Below are 20,598 nucleotides of genomic sequence, written 5' to 3'. Positions count from 1 at the left end.
CAATCAAAAGATAGATTATCAGAATAGATAAAAAAGCATGATTCAACTATATGCTATTTACAAGAGACTCATCATAGACCCCAAAACATAAACACATTGAAAATGGAAAAACATATTTCATGCAAATAGTATCCCCAAAAAAGAGCTGGGGTAACTATACTAATATTAGGGGAAAAAATCTTTAAATTCAAAACTGTTATAAGAGACAAAGAAGGACACTATATCCTAATAAAAGGTGCAATCCACCAAGAAGAAAGAGCAATCATAAATATTTATGATTGGAAGACTATATCACTAAGACATCAGTTCTTCTGAAATTGATTTACAGATTCCTGTAATGTCAATCAAAATTCAAACAGCTCATTTTGTGAAAATGGAAAAGCCATTTATCAAATTTATATGGATAGATAAAGAACCCTGAAGAGCCATAAATGTCTTGACATTGAAGAACAAATTCCAGGACTCACAGTTCCTGACTTTAAGCTTATTTCAAAGCTACAATGGACAAAACAGCACAGTAATGGCATAAGGAAAGATATATTGAAAAATAGAATCAAATTGAGATTTTGGAAGTAGACCTTCACATCTGTGGCCAATTGGTTTTTGACAAAGCTGTCAGTTCCATGTCACCATGAAAGAATATTCTCTTTAACAAATGTTGCTGGGAGAGCTGGATATTTATAAGCAAAAGAATCAAGAGGAGTCCTATTTTACACAATATACAAAAAACAATAACTCAAAATTGAAACATAAGAACCAAAATTAAAATACTCTTAGAAGAAAATGTAAGGAAGCATCTTTAAGATCTTGGGATAGGCAATGGTTTCTTAGAATTTACACTCAAAGCAAAAGCAATAAAAGAATAAATAGATAAATGGGACCTCCTCAAAATTGAAAACTTTGTCAAAAAATGAAAAGACAACCTACTCAATGGGAGAAAGCAGTTAGAAACCATATATCTGATAAGGGGTTAATATCCAGAATATAAAAAGAAATTCTACAACTCAACAATAAAAAGACAAATTTCTCAAATAAAAACTGGGCCAAAGACTTGAAGAGACATCTTTCCAAAGAGGACTTGCAAATTACTTAAAAACACAATAAAAATGCTCAACATCACTAGCTATTATGGATATGCAAATCAAACTACAATGGGATATCATTTCACACCTACTAGAAAAGCCATTATTTAAAAAAATATAAAACCAGAAAACTACAAGTGTTGGAGAGGATGTGGAGAACTATGAACACTCACACTTCTGATATTGGCAATATAAGATGGAGTAGCCACTGTGGAAGTCATTTTGGCAGTTCCTCAGAAAGCTAAGTATAAAATTACCCCATGATCTGGCAATTCTGCTACTAGGTTTCTACCAAGAAGAATCGACAGTAGGGCATCAAACAGATATTTGCTCATCAACGTTCATATCGACGTTATTTACAATTACCAAAAGATGAAAGCAACCCAAATGCCCATCAACTAATGAATGGATAAAAATAATATGGTGTATAAACACACACACACACACCATGGAATATCATTCAGCCATAAAAAGGAATGAAGTCCTGATGCATGAGACAGCATGGGTGGACATTTTCTTTTGTTTAGTATCTTTACTGATGTTTTTTTTTTTTTTCTATTTCATTTATCTGTACTGTAATTTTTGTTATTTCCTTATTTCTGTTTGCTATGTGTTTTGTTTGCTCTTCTTTTAATATTTCTCCCAGTTTTAAAGTTAGGTTTCAGATTTGAAATCTTTCTTCCTTTTTAATGTAAACATTTAGAGCTACAAATTTCCCTCTCAGCACTGCCTCACTGAATCTCATAAACTGTTGCAAGTTGTATTTTTGTTTTCATTCACCTCAAAATATTTCCTAATATTGCTTCTGATTTCCTCTTTAACCCCTTGGTTGTTTAAAAGCATGCTAATTTCCACTTATGTGGGAATTTTCCATTTCTCCCTAAGTTATTGACGTCTAGCTTCATTCCACGGTGGTTAGAAATATACAGTGTATTATTTCATTATTTTTAAAATGTATTGAGACTTGTTTTGTGACCCACCATATGATCTATCCTGCAGAATAATCCATGTGCACTCGAGAAGAATGTGTATTCTGATTTAGTTGGGTAAAATGTTCTATATATGTCTGTTAGGTCTAGTTGGTTTAGAGTATCATTCATGTTTTGCACTTCCTTACTAATCTGAGTAGATGTTCCATCCATTATAAAAGGTAGTTTATTAAAGTCTCCTACTCTTATTGTAGAACTGTCAATTTCTCCCTTCAAATCTGTATTTACTTCATATATTTTAGTGCTGTGCTATTAGGTGCATATATGTATTTATAATTGTTACATCTTCTTGTTGATTTATACCTTTGTTGGCATATAATGACCATCTTTTTTACCTCATCACTGTTTTGGACTTAAAATATATTTTATCTCACATTAGCCACGCCAGCTCTCTTTTGGTTACTCTTTGCATGGTATATTATTTTAATCCTTTCACCCTAAATCTACTTGTATCTTTGACTTTAAGGTGAGTCTCTTGCAAACATAATGTAGATGACTCATGCTTTTTCATCCATTCTGCCCATCTCTGCCTTTTGACTGGAGAGTTTATTCTATTTACATTTAAAGTCACCAGAGATTATATAGGACTTTCTTCTGCAATTTTGTTATTTAGTCTTTGTAAGTCTTTTATCTTTTTTGTCCCTCAATTCTTCTATGAATTCCTCCTGTTATATTTATTTGTCTTTGTGTGTACTATATTAAGTGTCTTCTCATTTCTAACTGGACCTATTTTTCATCTATTTTCTTTGAGGTTACCATGGGGTTAAAATTTAACAGTATAAATATATAGCAATCATATCTGGTTTCATACCAAATTTAACTTCAGTAGAATGCACATATACTTTTACAATACCCCTCTGTCTTCCCATGGTTTTTCTTTGTACTTACTACCACTTATATCTTTGTACGTTTTATGCCCAAAAACTTTTTATGCACTTGAATTTTTGCACTTATAGGAAATAAGAAGTGAAATTACATACAAAATAATATCAGCACTTCTAAACACCCAAATATTTACCTTTAACACTTGTCTTTATTTCTTTATGCTATTTTAAACTACTGTTCAGTGTCTTTTCCTTTTATTCTGAAGATCTCCCTTTAGCACTGCTTGTAGGGCATGTCTAGTGCTGATGAAATCCCTCAGCTTTTGTTTATCTGAGAATTTCTTAATCTTTTCCTCATTTTAAAAAGAGATGTTACTGGGTATAAAAATTCCTGGCTGGTAGTTTTTTTATTCCTGCACTTTAAGTATTTTAACCCACTGTTTCTGATGAGAAATCAGTGTTCATACTAACTGGGATTACCATATATTTAACACATTGCTTTACTCTTGAAGCTTTCAGAACTCCCTCCCTGTCCTTCACATTTAATAGCAAGATTAGTAAATTATGGGGTATATTTTTCTTCATATTTATCCTGTTTGGTTTTAGCAGGGCTTCTTGAATGTTCTAATTCACAGTTTTTTTCTAAGCTAGGGAAGTTCTCAGTCATTATTTCTTTGACAAATTTTTGGCCCCTTTCTTTCCTTCCTCTACTTCTGACACTCCCATAATGCATATATTGGTGTGCTTCATGGTGTCTCATAGGTATCTTAGGCTATTTTCACTTTAAATATTTCTTTTATCTTTCTATTCCTCAGTCTGGCTCATTTCAAATGCCTTGTCTTTGAGTTCACTGATACTTTCTTCTGTCAGCTCCAATATGCTGTTGAAACCCTCCTGGGCATTTTTCATTTCAGTTGTGCTTTTCTCTCTTTTTTTTTCCTCTATTTTTTTGAAATGTTACATTAAAAAAAAATGAGCTCCCCATATTCTCCCCATCCCCCTCACCCCACTCCTCACACATCAATAAACTCTTTTATCATTGTGGGACATTCATTGCATTTGATGAATACATTTGGAGCACTGCTGTACCACATGGATAAGGGTTTACATTGTAGTTTACACTCTCCCCCAGTCCATCCACTGGGCCATGGCAGGACACACAATGTCTAGCATCTGTCCCTGCAGTACCACCCAGGACAACTCCAAGTCCTGAAAATGTCCGCACATCATACGTCTCCTTCCCTCTCCCTACCATCAGCAACAACGGTGGCCACTTTCTCCACATCAGTGCTACAATTCCTTTCATTACTAATCACAATAGTTCCATAATAAAATATCAGTAAGTCCACTCTAATCCATACTCTATTCCTCCATCTTGTGGCCCCTGGGATGATTATGTCCACTCCACCTCTATATTGAGAGGGGACTTAGATTCCTTATGGGTGATGGATGCAATTCTCCTACTTGCAGTTGTAGGCACTCTTGGCTCCCTGGTGTGGTGGTTGACCTTCTTCACCTCCCTGTTAGCTGGCCAGGGTAAGTCCAATAAACCAGACAGTAGGAGTTGTAAGTCTGCTGAGGCTCAGGGCCTGGCTGTCACATGGATGGTCCAGAGATTCAGGTCTCTTGAGTATACACCAACCCCAGTGCCAACCACAGTTCTGGTAAACAGAAGAGGCTTGTGTAGAAAGGTCATATCTGAGTCCAACTCCATCAGACTCAGGAACACAAACTTCAAAGTAGGACCAACTGCCATGGCATTGAACTCCAGAGCCATTTGCCATGACCATAGAACCTGTGGGTCTCTGTAGCCCTCAGGAGCACCAGTAATTGGGGTTGTATCTACTTTGGCTATCTCTGGAACTGTGCTGAGGTGTGCATAAGTGTGACTTCTCTGATGACCTCCCAACTCTTTTTTGGAGACTCATAGCCATATAAACTCATTTGTCCTTTCCATTTCCCCCTATCCAAGGTCAAAAAGCAGTTTTTAACACCTGATATTACATGTAGGCTGAGATATCCTGCTGGTCTGAATTGACTCTTTTCTTCAAGGTCTTTTTCTAGGTACATCATCAGCTGGTGCTTCATAGTAATCCTTTGGCACAAGGGAGGCTCATCTTTGGGAGTCAAGTCCCATGCTGAATTTAGCTTAGAGAGTGGCCACATTTGAGCAACATGGAGGCTCTCAGGAGGTAACTCTTAGGCACCCTGCAGCTCATATTTCAGGTGCACAGGCTCATAAGCATAGTCATCAGTATCAAGGGCTCATTGTTGGACCATCCTTCTTCATTACTCTTTGCCATTGCACTTGGGGGATTGTTGCTGTTCCATTGGGGAATGTGATAGAGCTCCCCTGGCTTGGAACTCAGCATTTCCTCAGTTGTCATTTTTAACTGTAAGCACTGTGAAAATATCCAAACATTTTTATGTACCCTGTGTACATGCTCTGGAGAACTTCCCCCCAACCATGTGCCCCCCATCAATAACACACCATACCAGTGTTCCTCCCCTGCCATAGTTAAACCCCTCTGTGTTCCAAAACTTCTTCAAAAATGAAGCCTAATATATTGCCAGGATTCATTAATAGTAAAATAGAATGTAGTGATGGGTTTAAAGGTTAGATATAGAATACAAATAATTTCAAAAAATTAAATAAAATAAAAATAAGTTGGGGTATCAAAAAATGAAAAATGAAAAAGCTTTGTTTTTGATGCATTGCCTTTCATCACTGCAATACGTGTTGCCCTGTATGTACAGTGCCCTGTATGTACAGCAAGGCAATTTCTTCCATTTCTTCCTCAGTTTCTACATCCTTTCTTTTTCTTTTCTTTCTTTCTAATTATTAAGTTTGTCTTCACAAAAGTTTTAGAGCAAAAAATATGGAATGCTTCATGAATTTGTGTCATCTTTGCTCATGGGCGATGTTAATCTTCTCTGTATCATTCCAATTTTAGTATATGTGCTGCTAAAGCGAGCTCTTCAATTCCAGTAGTTTTGTTTGTTTTTTAAATTTGTATCTCTTTATTATGACTCTCATATTGCATTCATTGTTTTCCTTATATCCTTTAGTTGTTTCTCTGTATTTTCCTTCTACTCCTTGAGCATTATCAAGATCATATTTTTAAAGGCTTTGTTTGGTACGTGCACATTCTTGTCTTCTTCCCTGGTCTTTTCTGATTTTTATCATCTTCCATTGGATGGGCCATCATTGCCTGTTTCTTTGTTTTTTGTAGTACACTGTACATTTTAATATTTTAAAATATTAACTGTGGGAGTTATTCTCCCAGATGTCTGTTTCTTGGATTTATAATCAACTGATGATTAGAGATTTTCTTTAGCTTCAGCCCTCCTATCAGAAAGGTCTGCCCAAGAATTCAGTGTGTAGGGTTTTCTCTGTCTTTCTGGGTCTGTGTCTTACAAAGAGGACTTCCCCAAGTTAGTATTTCTCACCATCTTCCTACAATACACCCTCCTTCCTGAAACTGACTTTTAAACTGTTTTTATAGCCCCCATTAAGTGCTGCTGCAAAAATATTAATCTTTTATCATAAGATCATGCCTTGCATCTGGGCAATACTTCCACTGATCCAAGTAATATTGAAATCAATGATATAGGCAACCCATTTATTGCAGAAGGTGTAAGTTTGCAGTGTGACATGCACCAGAATTCCTTATAAAGCATATGCTCATCCCAGAGAGAGATATTTTCATGGTATATTCAGATATATCTATTATTGATTAATAGCTGCACACATTTTCCCAATTTATACAAATGATTTTAGTAATAAATAATATAGAGCATCAGCTCCCTTAGCTTTTTTCATTAAGATAAAAAATATCTATCTAACTTGGCATAGCTGATTTCAAGCAATGCTTCCTTTAGTCCTCTCCCAGATTCACAGGCCAGAGGAATATGACAGTAAAGAGTATTTTTGTTAGACACATGTTTGATGGCGTACTCCAATCCTCAGTTTGAGATGGAAATTTCCTTGCCTTCTGCAGTCCTAGTTATACCCTTTGTCTGAAAGTCACAGAGAAAAATTGTCTTTTGCCTGGGGTACTCATTATAAGGCCAACTTTAAGGGAAATTTATACTATGTAAGTATCAGTAAAGCTTCAGGGAGGGAGTAAAATTTACAATTGAATAGAGAAAAAAATGTGTTTAGGATTTAATTTATAAAATTTTTTTGAGGTTTTTTTAAATAGAGAAGTAACATAACTACAGTATAACTCTATTAACTTTAATTTTCTTTAAGAAGGAGCTATTTCCATAAGGCCAAATGTTTAATGTTTAATATCTTATACAATCAAATAGAAAATAATGTAATAATTGCCCAAGCTACATGGAAATGATGGGAGGTCCTCTTGGATTAAGGAGCGTAGTCTCTGGTGTCAGCAGACAGCTTGAGTTCAAATCCAGGATGTACAACTCTTGTAGAATTTGAGAGAGGTTCAATTATTTGTGTATAGAAAGGCCAGGACTCAGGAATGATTTTGAGAAGGAAAAATGGTTTATTGATGGCCAGCCGGACATGGGAGCTTTCTGTTTCAAACCTGAGCCCCGAACAAGACTTTCAAGTTCCTTTTATACAGGGTGGGGAGTTAAATGGTTCTTTTGTTTCAGTTTTCAATAGGCTTGAATTAGCATATATCTTCCACATCCTAGGTAAGCTTTTAGCATGGACTTCATACATTCTAGATAAGCTTTTAGCACATTTGGTTTGCATTTTCCCTGAATATTTAAAGTTTATAGAGTTTGCATTGCTAAACTGTTTCTCCTGGACTGGAGTCATTGCCATGGTCACCAAAGACAGGACTGCAGCCTCTTACCATCCCACACCCACAAATCAGGACAGACAGCTTAGGTTATCTCTGAAGAGACAAAGAGCCTTCCACCCATAGCTCACATCACCACCAACTGACTTTTCAATTTTTGGATTATTATTTAATTATTATTATTATTATTTAATCTCTTTCAGCCTCTGTCTTCCCAGGAGTAAAATGGTAATTATGATGCTACTTAATTCATAAGAGTGTTGTGAGGATTAAAGGATTTAATATATATATAACATTTAGAATAGTGCTTGGCTAATTGTAAATGTTCAGTAATTGGAGACTATTAACTCTCTTTAATTTCCCAGTGTATGTGTATGAGGGTGGAGACAATATCTATATACTCTATAAAAGCAGATTCATAGTTTACATAGCCAAATGATTGTTTACTTTTCTTTTACAAATATTACCATGATCACCCTGTTCTAAATATTAGATGTTACTTTTGTGGTTGAAAAGTGAATTATTTTCTTATTTAGAAATATCAATAAGGAGAGTTGAATGGCAAAATCCAGCATGAAAAATGTAGATTTATTTTCCCTAAAAAAATACCTAATATTGTTTTCCACAGAATATGAAGTGCCACTATATCTATGCATCCAACAAAAATGGTGAGAATACATCCTCTGCAAGGGCTAGAATCAACAAATAAATAAAGAAATAATACAAAGGTTCTCCGTTCAAGGAACTTTTCTTCTGTAGGTGAAATAGAACAAATATGAAATAACTCCACTGTAAGGTAGAAAGGGACAAGTGCCTAAAGAAACATGGAGATAAGTGTCACTCCTTTTCAAGGCTACTGATCAAAGAAAAATTCATGGGAAAGGCGGTATTTGAATTGGGCTTTGAGAGAAAGCAAGATTTGAATGTGATATTCTGAAGAAAACACAACAATGGTGGCCATTGAATTACCTAATATAATTAGTTTTGATTTTTCTTGACCCATGTCTTCGTAACAAGTTGTTTTCCACATGTATTTTGCCTATGGGATAACTCAGACTTTAAGTGATTAGTTTCCCATACTACACTGTGTGGAGAGACTGGGGGAGGAAAGCTCCTCCTGTAACTGCCTTACCCCCAAATTTTTTAAAGTGGATCATAGACATACATAAAATTGCTAAAAAAAAAACAACATTAGAAAATATTTTGCAATCTAGGTATAGGCAATAATATATTAACATTTGAAAATTGTGCTTTTCAAAAGTTAACTTTTGCTTATCAAAAGGCACTATTAAGAAGATGAAAATTTAGGCACAGACTTGGAGAAAAGTACATCTATCTGGAATATGTAGAGAACACTTACAATCTAATAATAGAAAATTAACCCAATTAAAAAAAGGCAAAACCCTTGAAAAGATATTTTGCAAAAAAAATATACAAAGGGCCAATAACCATATAAACAAATATTATTAGTAGGCAGGAAACAAAAATAAATACTCAATGAACTACCACAGGCTAAAATTGAAGAGTGACAATACTAAGTGTTGATGAGGTTGTGGAACAACTGGAAATCTCATATTTTACCAATGGCAGTGCAAAATGGTACGAACACATTGGAAAAACACCTTGGCAATTTCTTACAAAGTTAAACAAAATAAATCTTATGGCCCAGCAGTCACATTTCTAAGTATTTGTTCAAGGGAAATTAAGAGATATGCCTGCAAAATGACTGGCACAATAATGTTCATGTGATTTTCTATATATTTACATTAAATGAAAAAACAGTTAAGAAACATAGAGGATAGTCTGAAAGGTTTCAACACTCTTCTGATAGAAGAGTAGAGGAAATATCAAAGAAGCAGTGTTTAAATACTGAGGATTTTCTACAATTAAGAAGACATGGCTTTCGTATAAAATATACCCTAACTCCTCAGCAGATTAAACAAATATAAACCCTAAATACAGTGTAAGAGAAAATTTGAAAAGCTTTGTCTAGAAGTATGACAGCAGATTTCTCTTTAGCAGCAATGGAGGGCAGAAGACAACAAATTAATAAGCAAGGATGTTGTAGTAGATTGAATTATGTATTTCAAGAAAGACATGTTCTTAATCTTAATCTACATTCCTGTGGGTGTGAATACAAATGTATATCGGACTTTTGAAGTTATTTTAAATTAAGGCATGGCTTACCTGAATCAAAGTGGGCCTTAATATGTAATCCTGGGCACCTTTATAATCAGAGGAAACTCAGATGCAGTCAGCCAGAAAGGAGGCAAAGTCAGAAGTCAGCAGAATCCAGAAGAGAAGGAAAAGGAAGAGAGAGGGAGAGGGATCACGACGACACAGGAAGCAAAATGCAAACAAGGAACCCCAAAAGTTGTGGCAAGCCAGCACCAGAACACCACAGACATTGGGGAGAAAGTATGGCCTTTCTAACTCCTTGATTTTGGACTTTTAACCTCAAAGACTCTGACCCAATAAATTTCTGTTGTTAAGCCAAGCAGTGTGTGGTATTTGTCATGGCACCCTGGTAAACTAAGACCGATACATTTCAGCAATGAGAAGAAGTATGTATAACAAGATATATTAGTAGCACACAAATTAGTGAATTTTGAGAATACGTTTAACTATAGCCTATAACAATAATTTTTAAAATGTTTTTTAAAAAAAGTAAAATTAAAATTTTCAAATATAAAGGCATTAGGGAGAATCTGGTTCCAATGATTAGTTAAATGGTTTAAGATTCTTATTCAGAAAAAAATAGAGAACTACTGAAAAAGGGTAGATTTGGTTTAAAAATGATGGTTAAATCTATATCAACATTTTATAATTACATTTAAAATTCCCAGTTTTTAAATCAGCAGAAGAAAAAAGGATTATAGAAATGTATTCAACAGAAGTTAGGGTATAGAAAATGAAGAAGCAATGAAAAGTATGTGAATAGAAAATAAGTAATAGCATTCAGAATAAATGAAAATCTAATTTTACTTAAGTATCAAAGGAGAGTTTTCAGATTAGGTTTTATAAAGCCCTGGCCATTTTATAAAAGTCTCTTTACCCCCCTCCACCACAGAGAAGTTAAAAAATAATAATTAAAAAGGAATACCAAGCAAGTAGTAAAAAACATAAAATCTGAGCTAGTAATATTGGTATCTGACAAAATAAGACCTAATGTTAAAGCACTAATAAGGATTTAGGAGACACTACATACTAGTAAATTTAAAAGTCTACAAAGAGGATGTATTAAGTTGAATTACAAAAATCGCCTATGTTCAACTATTTTTAACCACTAAAATGACAATGTCATGTGGTTCAACCTAATGATAATATGAATTTGTATCCACTTGATAACAGAAACACAAGCATGTGAATCAATAAAGCCAAAATTATATGGAAAAAATGGACATCAACGCTAAAAGTGGTAGTAATTTAACACAGTTCTCCTTGAAAGTGAGATAAAGCATACAAAATTTAAACCAGCATGTAGACGATATGATCAACAAAAGTAATAGCCTTGATATAACAGATATATTAAAAATGACTTCTAAGAGTAGAGAGTACATATATATATATGTGTATATATATATATACACCACACACACACACATATATGAAAAAAAAAGAGCCTTTATAAAAATTGGTCACATACTAAGTAAAAATATGAGTCATGACAAAATTTCAAGAGAGTATTGCATAGATCACATTCTCTGATCACCAGTAAAAAATAGCCCACATGTATTTAGTAATACAATTTAGTAATCAACTCATAGGTTAAGTAGGAAAAATACGAAAATTATGAAATACTTATAACAATGATAATATAACTACTAAATATCAAAACTTTTGATTTGCAATTTAAAACATTCATGTAGATTAATGCACAGTTTTAAATGCATTCACTAAAAAAAAGCAGAATGAAAAATAAGGGAGTTAACCTTTAAATTTACCTGGCGCCAAGGGATTGTTACCAATCACTAGCTGGTGATGCAACTAGAAAAAGGCCTTGAATAAAAGGAGGATAACGGTAAAGACAAATGAGTTCATATGGCTAAAAGTCTTCAAGAAAGAGTCGGGAAGTCATCAGGGAGGTCGCACTCTACTATAGAACTGTTGTGACTCTAGCAATTGAAGAAACTGTATCATTGAAGTGGCGACAATGGCTAAGGTAGTTGCTGAGGCAGAGAGAGAGAAGAAGAGATGTGATGTGCGGGCATTTTGGTACTTGGAGTTGTCCTAAATGATATTGCAGGGACAGTTGCTGGACATTATATATCCTGCCATAATCCACTGAATGTACTGGGAGAGAGTGTAAACTACAATGTAAACTATAACCCATGCTGCGTAGCAGTGCTCCAATTGTATTCACCAAATGCAATGAATGTGCCACAATGATGAAAGAGGTTGTTGATGTGGGAGGAATGGGGTGGGGTGTGGGATATATGGGGACCTCTTATATTTTTTAATGTAATATTTTTTTTGTGATCTATGTATCTTTTAAAAAAAGGCAATTAAATAAAAAATTTAAAAAAGAAGCTACAAAAAAGCACATTAGAATAAACCAAAGGAGGTTGAAAGTAGAAAATGATAAAAAATAAGAGCAGATTTGAATAAAGTGAAAAGTAAAGACAAAATAGCAAAATTCAGCAAAATGAAAAGCTGGTTGTTTGAAAAGATGAATAAAATAGTCAACTCTCAAGCAAGACTGATCTACAAAAAAGTAGGCAGAAATAGATAGGATTAGGAATGGAAAGAGGCTGCAAGTGCAAATGTAATTGAGCTTTAAAAATCCTAATAATATACATGAACAACTTTATTCCGACAAGATTGAAACCAGAAAAATGAATATATTTTTTAGAAAAGAATTTTTTTGTAGATGCAGGATAGCAGAATAATTAAAAGTATAGTCTATAAACCATACTGCCTGGATCTGAATCCCAATTTACCACTTATTCTCTATGTGACCTTGAGCAAATTAATTAAATTCTTGGCTTTTCTATCTGGAAAATGTGGATAATTATAGTGCGTCATAGGGTTGATATAAAGATTAAAATAGTAATCCTTGTAACAGGCATAGAACACTGCAAGTCAAATATAAAGTGCTTGATACATATTAATTTTATTTTTGTTAATATTATGAAATCTTACTCAAGAATAGAAACACGAATAAATCAATAGACACTAAAAATACTAAATTGATAATTAAAGGTATAATGCCTCCAAAGATGCTATTTTCATTGTTTCATAGATGAATTTTCATTTAACAATAATCCACATTTTTAATAGGCTGCTTCAGAGATTGAAAAAGAAAGAAAGCTGTTCAATACATTTTACAAGTATTAATATAACCTTGAAAAGGACAGTCTTATACTGAATAAGGACAAAAGAAGAAAAATACATAAACCAATGCCATTTTATACCACTCATATAAAATATGCTAATTAAAATTTGGCAAATTCAATTATTAAAAATACATTATGAGAAGATAGCAGTGGAGTAAGGAGCTCCTAGAGCCAGCTCTTCCTACAGGGCAGTTGGTGAACTCCCTGAGCTCTCTGGAGCTAGCAGAGGCACCTGCTTGGGGGCTCCAGGAGACCAGAAGAGCATCCTGCAACATACTTGAAGGAATGGAAGGAGGACCCTGCTCATCTGCCGAGAAGACTCTTAAGTAGAGCACTCCTCGCCATGGGGGCCGGTGTCCATCCTCCACTGGAGGCCCAAGCCATCCCAGGAGCTGTTCCGTAGCAGGAATTGAAAGCTCCACTTCCCAAAAATGGGGAGGAAGAGATGGTTGGGCACCAACATCAGCTACTGATGAGTAAATTCAGTGGGCTAAAGTATAATCCTAAGAACAGCTAAAGTTTGAACCTGTCTAAGTCAGAAAGAGTTGGTAGCTGCCATCTTAACTCTGCGCCTGGCATGAGGGGAAGTGGGGCAGACTGAAAATCACAGTGCTGATGGGCACTGGCTTCTTTCCATCCAGATCAGACTGCAGCTCTAGCATGAGCCCCAACTCTACCTCTGGCAGGGAGGAAGCTGGGGGGACCTGCACCAGCCTTTCTGGGAAATTACCAGCCAAGCCATGGAGGCTGGTGATCGTCCTACTTTGGCAGCACGAGCTGCTCCAGGAGCTGTTTTGTGGCTGGAATTTTAAGTTTCATTTCCAAAAATGGGGAGGAGATGGTTGACCACTGATTTCAGCTACTGATTGGTGGATTTGACTGCTAGAGTATAACCCAAAGAACAGCTAAAGTTTGAACTTGTCCAGGTCAGAAAGAGGCTGGTAGCCACCATTTTGACTCTGCGCCCAGCATGAGGGGAAGCCAGGCTGACCAAAAATCACAGTCACCATAGGAACTGGTTTCTTTCACCCAGATCAGCCTGCAGCACCAGCCATAGCATCAGCCCCACTTCTGGCAGGGAGGTAACCACAGGTACATTTGACGGGCACAGACTGAACAACTGGAAGTCTACTGGGGCAACTGCAGTCATCTTGGACCCACGCTGCATAAATTGCTGCTCATACCTGCAGTTCCATCCCTGCCTCAGGCAGGGGAAAAAGGGACGTTAAGCTTCATCAGTCTCTCCGGGTAACTAGAGTCTAGGCCTGCATGTGGATTATTACACACAACTGTGACTCTGTCCCTACCCTGGCAAAGGAGAAAGTTGGGATAAGCTTCATCAGTCCCTGGGGTAAGGAGGTCAGCTTGAGCCTCCACAGCTTATAGCACCAGCTACATCCTTGGTTCCTATGCACAGTCAGCAAGAGAGAAATTGCAGGAAGCCCTAAGCTAAAGAGAAAAACTGCACCAAGAATAAATACTCTAGTAAACCAGGTGCCAAGACACCAGCAACAAATTACAATCCACACCAAGAAAGAGGAAGATAAGGCCCAGTTAAGGAACAAGATAAGCCTCCAAATGAAATGAAAGAGGTTGAGACATCTAATTATAGATGTTCAATCAAATCTCCTTAATAAATTCAATGAGCTGGCTAAAGACATTAAGGATATTAAGAAGACATTGGATGAGCACAAAGAAGAATTTGAAAACATACATAGAAAAATAGCTGATCTTATGGGAATGAAAGGCACAATAAATTAAACTTAAAAAAGCTAATTGGAATCATATACTAGCAGATTTGAAGAGGCAGAAGAAAGGATTGGTGAGCTTGAAGAAATGGACTCTGAAATTGAACATACAAAAAAAAAACAGATGAAGAAAAGAATGGAAAAAATTGAACAAGGTCTTAGGGAACTAAATGACAGCAAAAAGGCATGCAAACATATGTGTCATGGGTGTCCCAGAGGGAGAACAGAAGGGAAAAGAGGCAGAAGGAATATATGAAGAAATAATGGCAGAAAATTTCCCAACCCTATTGAAGGACATAGATATCTATGACCAAGAAGCACAATGTACTCTGATCTGAATAAAATCTGAATAGACCAACTCTGAGACATACTAATCAGAATGTCAAATGCCAAAGACAAAAAGAGAATTCTGAGAACAGCAGGAGAAAAGCAATACATAATATACAAGGAATACCCAATAAGATTAAGTGTTGATTTCTCACCAGAAATCATGAATGCAAGAAGACAGTGATGTGATATATATATAAGATACCACAAGAGAAAAACTTCCGACCAAGAACCTTATATCCAGCAAGATTGTCTTTCAAAAATGAGGGCAAGTTTAGAATATTCACAGAAAAACAGAAACTGAGAGAATTTCTAACCAAGAGACCAGATTTTCAGGAGATTCTAAAGGGTATGCTCAAGTTTGAAAAGAAAAGAAAGGAGATTAGAGGCCTACAAGAGAGTCCAGAAATGAAAATTAAATAAATAAAAGTAACTAAAAGTGTCAAAAGAGTGGTGAAAATAAAATATGACAGATAAAATTTAAAAAGTCAGGAATCTACTTAACCAATGAAATAAAGCACTTGTATTCAGAAAACTGCAACTCAATGTTAAAAGAAATTTTTAAAAAGCCTAAAAGACTTGAAGAACATTCCATGCTCACGGATTGGAAGACTAAATATCATTAAGATGCCAATTATACTCGAATTGATATACAGATTCAATGCAATCCCCAAAAAAAGTCCACCAGCATTTTTTTAAATTGAAAACATGATTATCAAATTTATTTTTAGGGTAAGTGGTCCTGAATAGCCAGAAACATCTTAAAAAGGAAAAGCAAATGCTCCTCTCTAGACTTTAACTTATATTACCTAACTATAGTGGTAAAAACAGCATGGTACTTGCATAAAGACTGACATATAGAGTGATGGAACCAAACTGATGGCTCAGAAGCAGACCCTCACATGTATGGTCAAGTGATTTTTGACTAGTCTGTGAAACACACACATCTGGGGCAGAACAGTCCGTTTAACAAATGGTGCTGAAAGAACTGGATATCCATAGCCAAAAGAAGGAAAGAGGACCCCTGTCCCATACGTCATCCAAAAGTTAACTCAGCATGGATCAAAAACATAAAAATCAAAGCAATAACCATAAAGCTTCTAGAAGAATTTGTAAGAATATAGCTGCAAGACCTGGTGGTAGGTGAAGGATTCTTAAAGGAGCTCAGAGGAGGAGTGAGATGGACTATTGATGTTTAATGTACTTAGTGGTTTTAACTAGCTTTACTGTAAACGTGTGGAAATGTATAGAGTGGATAGTAACATATAGCAACAGCTAGTTTATGAATGAGGATGTGGCTGAAAGTGGTAGTCTAGGTGTATTAGACAGCCAAAGGGGTGCTGATGCAAAACACCAGAAATTGCTTGATTTTTATAAAGGGTGTTTATTTGGGGTAGGAGCTTACAGATACCAGGCCATAAAGCATAAATTAACTCCCTCACCAAAGTCTATTTTCACATGTTGGAGCAAGGTGGCTGCAATGTCTGTGAGGGTTCAGGCTTCCTAGGTTCCTCCTTCCTCAGGCTTCTTTTTCCTGGGCTCAGATTTCCTATCTTTCTGGGGCTTGCTTCTTTTTCCTTTGTGAGCTTACTTCCCGGGTCGCCAGCTTAAGGCTTCAGCATCAAACTCCAACATCAAAACTCCAACATCAAAAACCCCCAGCATCTAAAAGCTTCATCTCTGTCCTTTGCCATGCCTTATCTGTGAGTCTGCACCCCTTGGTGGGGTGGGGACCTAAAGACATGACATGGTCCCATCAAAGCCCTGATCATAACTTAATCATGCCCAGGTACAGACTGGACTACAAACATAATCCAATAGCTTTTTTTGGAATTCATAACTATGTAAAACTGCTACACTAGGTATGTAAATGCCAATTAACAGAGTTCTAGAGAATATTCTAGGAACAGAAAAGCACAGTAAACCAAGAGGTGGATGAGAATTGTGGTTGACGGTACAGATGCAAGAGTGTCCTTTGTTAGCTAGAGCAAATGTACATCACTATTGCAGGGTGGTAAGAACGTGGAGAAGCATGGAAAAATTACAATTGGATTGACCGATGAACTGTGGTTAGGAGTTAATAATATAATATTCTTGCATCTATGCCAAAGATGTTCTATGTTGATAATGAGGCAGTATGGAAAATGTGTGCCAAATGTACACTGTGGAGGTGGTAGCAATAAGATGATATTATGTTATTTGTAACAAATGTTCCACCACAGTGTGGCATGTTGATAGAGGGGTGTTGTTTGGGAATTCTGCACATGTGAATGATTGTTTTATAAGTTTATAACTTCTGTCATTAAAAATATATTTAAAAAATAAAAATAGGGTGGTTTGGGCAAAACACCAAATATAAGATAAGGACTATAATTAGTAGTAAGATTTTAACAATATTCTTTCATGATTTGTAGCAAATATCACAACTCTGCAAGGTATTGGTAGAGGGTTGATGTAGGGGACCCCTGTATGATGTTATGCATGTTTGCCTTGTAAGTTCACAACTTTTACTACTCACTTAGTGTTTATGTATGTTCATATATAAATGATATAAAGATAATAATAGAGGGAGTTGGGAAAAATACATTGGTTAGTAGTAATATTTTGACAATGCTCTTTAATCATTAGTTAAAAAGGTTTAACAACAATGTAAGGTATTAGTGATAGGGTGAGGTACATTAGTCCTGTATGGTGTTATATATGTTTGTTTTGTAAGTTCACAACTATTACTGTACACTTATTATTTATGTATGTTTATGTATGAGTGATATACTTCAATAAATTTAAAAAGTACATTATGACCAAAGAATCCATGAGAGGAAGGAAAACAATCTCAGAAGCATCTATTGATGTAATACATATATTCTTAATGAGTTCAGGAAAAGTAATAAAATGGAATTTAAGACAATTTCATGATAAAACTGTTTTAGAAAATAAGAATACAAGGAAACTTCATAATGATTAATTTCTGACAAACTAGTCTTTAATGTTAAAATACAACTTTTGGAAATTTGCAGCAAATATCATATTTACAGTTAAGATTCTTGAAGCATTTCCAGTAAAGTCAGGAACAAGTGGTAGTACTTGCAATTAACATTTCTGTTCACTATTGTCCTGAGTTTGTAATTATTACAAAAAGACAAGACAAAGAAATAGGAACTGTAAGAATTGAAAAGAAGTTAAAATATTATTACATGATATTATTTTAATCTAATTAGGCAATATACAAACTATTAGAAATATGAGTGCTAATGTTGGTAGATAGAACCCAACATACCCAAATCAATGACTTATTCATACAAAAAATCCCTTTGGATAATATAATTTTAAAAGGTCCCATTTTTCAAAGCTACAAAATATAGAAGCCATATAAGAATATACAAAAATTCTGTAATAATTCATAAAGAAATTAAAAAATGTTTTAATGGCATAAAAGGAGATAATAATGGTGTGTTTATTCTATGGTTTTAATTAAAATGTTGACTCAATATTGCAATGATATGCATTCTATGCATTTTAAAACTATTCAAATAAAAATTTAAACACAGTATTTCATGGAACCAGATAAGCTATTGCTAAAATTTGCCTAAAAGATCAAAAGGACAACAATAATAAGATAAATTTCAAGTTGAATGAGTTGGGGAGGAGCAGGTCCCACTGAACATCAAAACTTCTACAGTTATGAAAATTAAGAGCATGTCTATTAGCTCCAAGACAGACAACTATACCACGGGAATGTAAGAGAGAGCCAGAAATAGAACCACTGTATAGGGAAACTTTACATATGACAGAGGTGACACTATAAGCCAGTGAGATCAAAATGGAATAATCAATAAATGGCAATACAAAAACTGTTAATCCATATGCAACAGAATAATAAAGGTAGATCACTGGATGAAACCATAATAAAAGGTAAGAGATTATTACTAGAGGAGATTCAGACCAAAATGTTCATGGCAAAATTTAAAAACTTTTAAAAGGGAATGTAGGACAATATCCTTATGACCCTGTGGTATGGATTTAAAAAGAAATAACAAGGGAGATATTGATAGATTAAACAAAAACTCTGCATATAAACAGATAAGACAACCAAAATGGAAGTGCAAAATGGAACTGAGACTTTGAAGGTATTTTCAATATACAGAGTCAAAACAGGATTGAGAATCAGTGAGGCATATTATCTGGAGCTAAACTGTCTTGAGTTCAAAATTAATTCCATCACACATTACCAGGTACTTCTATTTCCTATAGATAAAGTAGAGATAATACATCTCCCCATCTCTTAAGATTGTTATAAAGTATAAAAGAGTTAATAAATATAAGGTGATTAAAACAGGGTCAAACATATCATAAGCACTCAATAAATGTTAATATTTTTAATAAAGGATCATTATTAAAATATGAAAAAAAAAGATTAGGGCTTTGATTCAACCATGTCATTAGGGTGCCTCAGTTTGAGTTCCCCTCCCCATTGTGGGCTATATGAATGGACATTCACTCAAGGAGAACAGAGAAGCAGATAAGGGAGAAAAGAAAGAGAGCTCCATAGACAAAGAAGAGGACTTTGAGATGAGTCATCTGCCTGATAGTTTGCAGCTGAAGAAAATAGAGAAGCTGGGCCCTATGCCAACTTACAGCTGAGATACACAGAAGAAGCTGGGCCCACAGAACCTTAAGAGGAAAGAGGAAGGCTGAATCCTCATAGACGTCACCTGCCATCTTGCTTCAAAACATGGCAACAGATTTTGGTGAGGAAGTACCTCTTATGGTACCTTGAATTGGACTCTTTAGGGCCTTGTCACTGTAAACTTCTACCCCAAATAAATATCCTTTATAAAGTAAATAAATAAAATAAAATAAAAATAAATAAAATAGATGCTAAAAATAAGTAATAAAAAGACAAATATTCTAATAGAAAAATGGATAAACTTATGGACCAGAATCTCAAGAAAACAATTTCCGAAAGTCTGATAACTCTGTACAAGATGATCACTCTATTAATCAGGGCAATACAAATTAAAATATAATGAGATGCCATTTCATGTTCATGAGATTGGCAAAAATCAGTGTAGGGCTGTTGAGCAATAGCAACCTTACACACTACTGGAAGGAATGTAAATTGCTACAACCAACTTGGAGTATAATTTGGCATCACCAATCAAGGAACATTGGTGATGCTTGTATTAGATAATCTAACAATTATCCTAAAGATATAAACCCTAAGGAAATTTTAATGTGTGCCCCAAGAGACTTGTGAAAGAATTTGACATATTGTTTTTAAGTAAATAATTGGAAGCAACTTAATTGTCTTTCAGTAGAAGGATGGATAAATAATATCATGGCATAAACATATAAAACAATGGATACACAAGAGCTACAACCATCAACATGAATAAATACCATCACAATGTAAATCACAATTCGTGCATTAGATTCCATCTCTTCTCACTCAAGTAGAGCATTTCAAATCCCACTTCCTTTTTCCTAAATGAGCAAATTTCCATTTCTACTGTATTA

The 20,598-nt window shown here is 35.1% G+C and overlaps 1 long non-coding RNA gene and 1 other non-coding gene across 2 annotated transcripts in view; one reads left to right on the top strand and one right to left on the bottom strand.

Annotated features, from left to right (window-relative positions):
- LOC131275052 (uncharacterized) overlaps positions 1–20,598 on the top strand; it is a 276,482-nt gene that overhangs the window by 204,155 nt on the left and 51,729 nt on the right. The gene's annotated exons all lie outside the window — the stretch shown is intronic.
- On the bottom strand, positions 5,769–5,873 carry LOC111761025 (U6 spliceosomal RNA). Its single transcript, XR_002794508.1, has one exon. It is a non-coding gene; the product is annotated as a U6 spliceosomal RNA (small nuclear RNA).

Source organism: Dasypus novemcinctus, chromosome 1 (assembly GCF_030445035.2).
Source record: "Dasypus novemcinctus isolate mDasNov1 chromosome 1, mDasNov1.1.hap2, whole genome shotgun sequence".
Lineage (NCBI taxonomy): Eukaryota > Metazoa > Chordata > Mammalia > Cingulata > Dasypodidae > Dasypus > Dasypus novemcinctus.
This window is presented reverse-complemented; position numbering and strand designations above follow the sequence as displayed.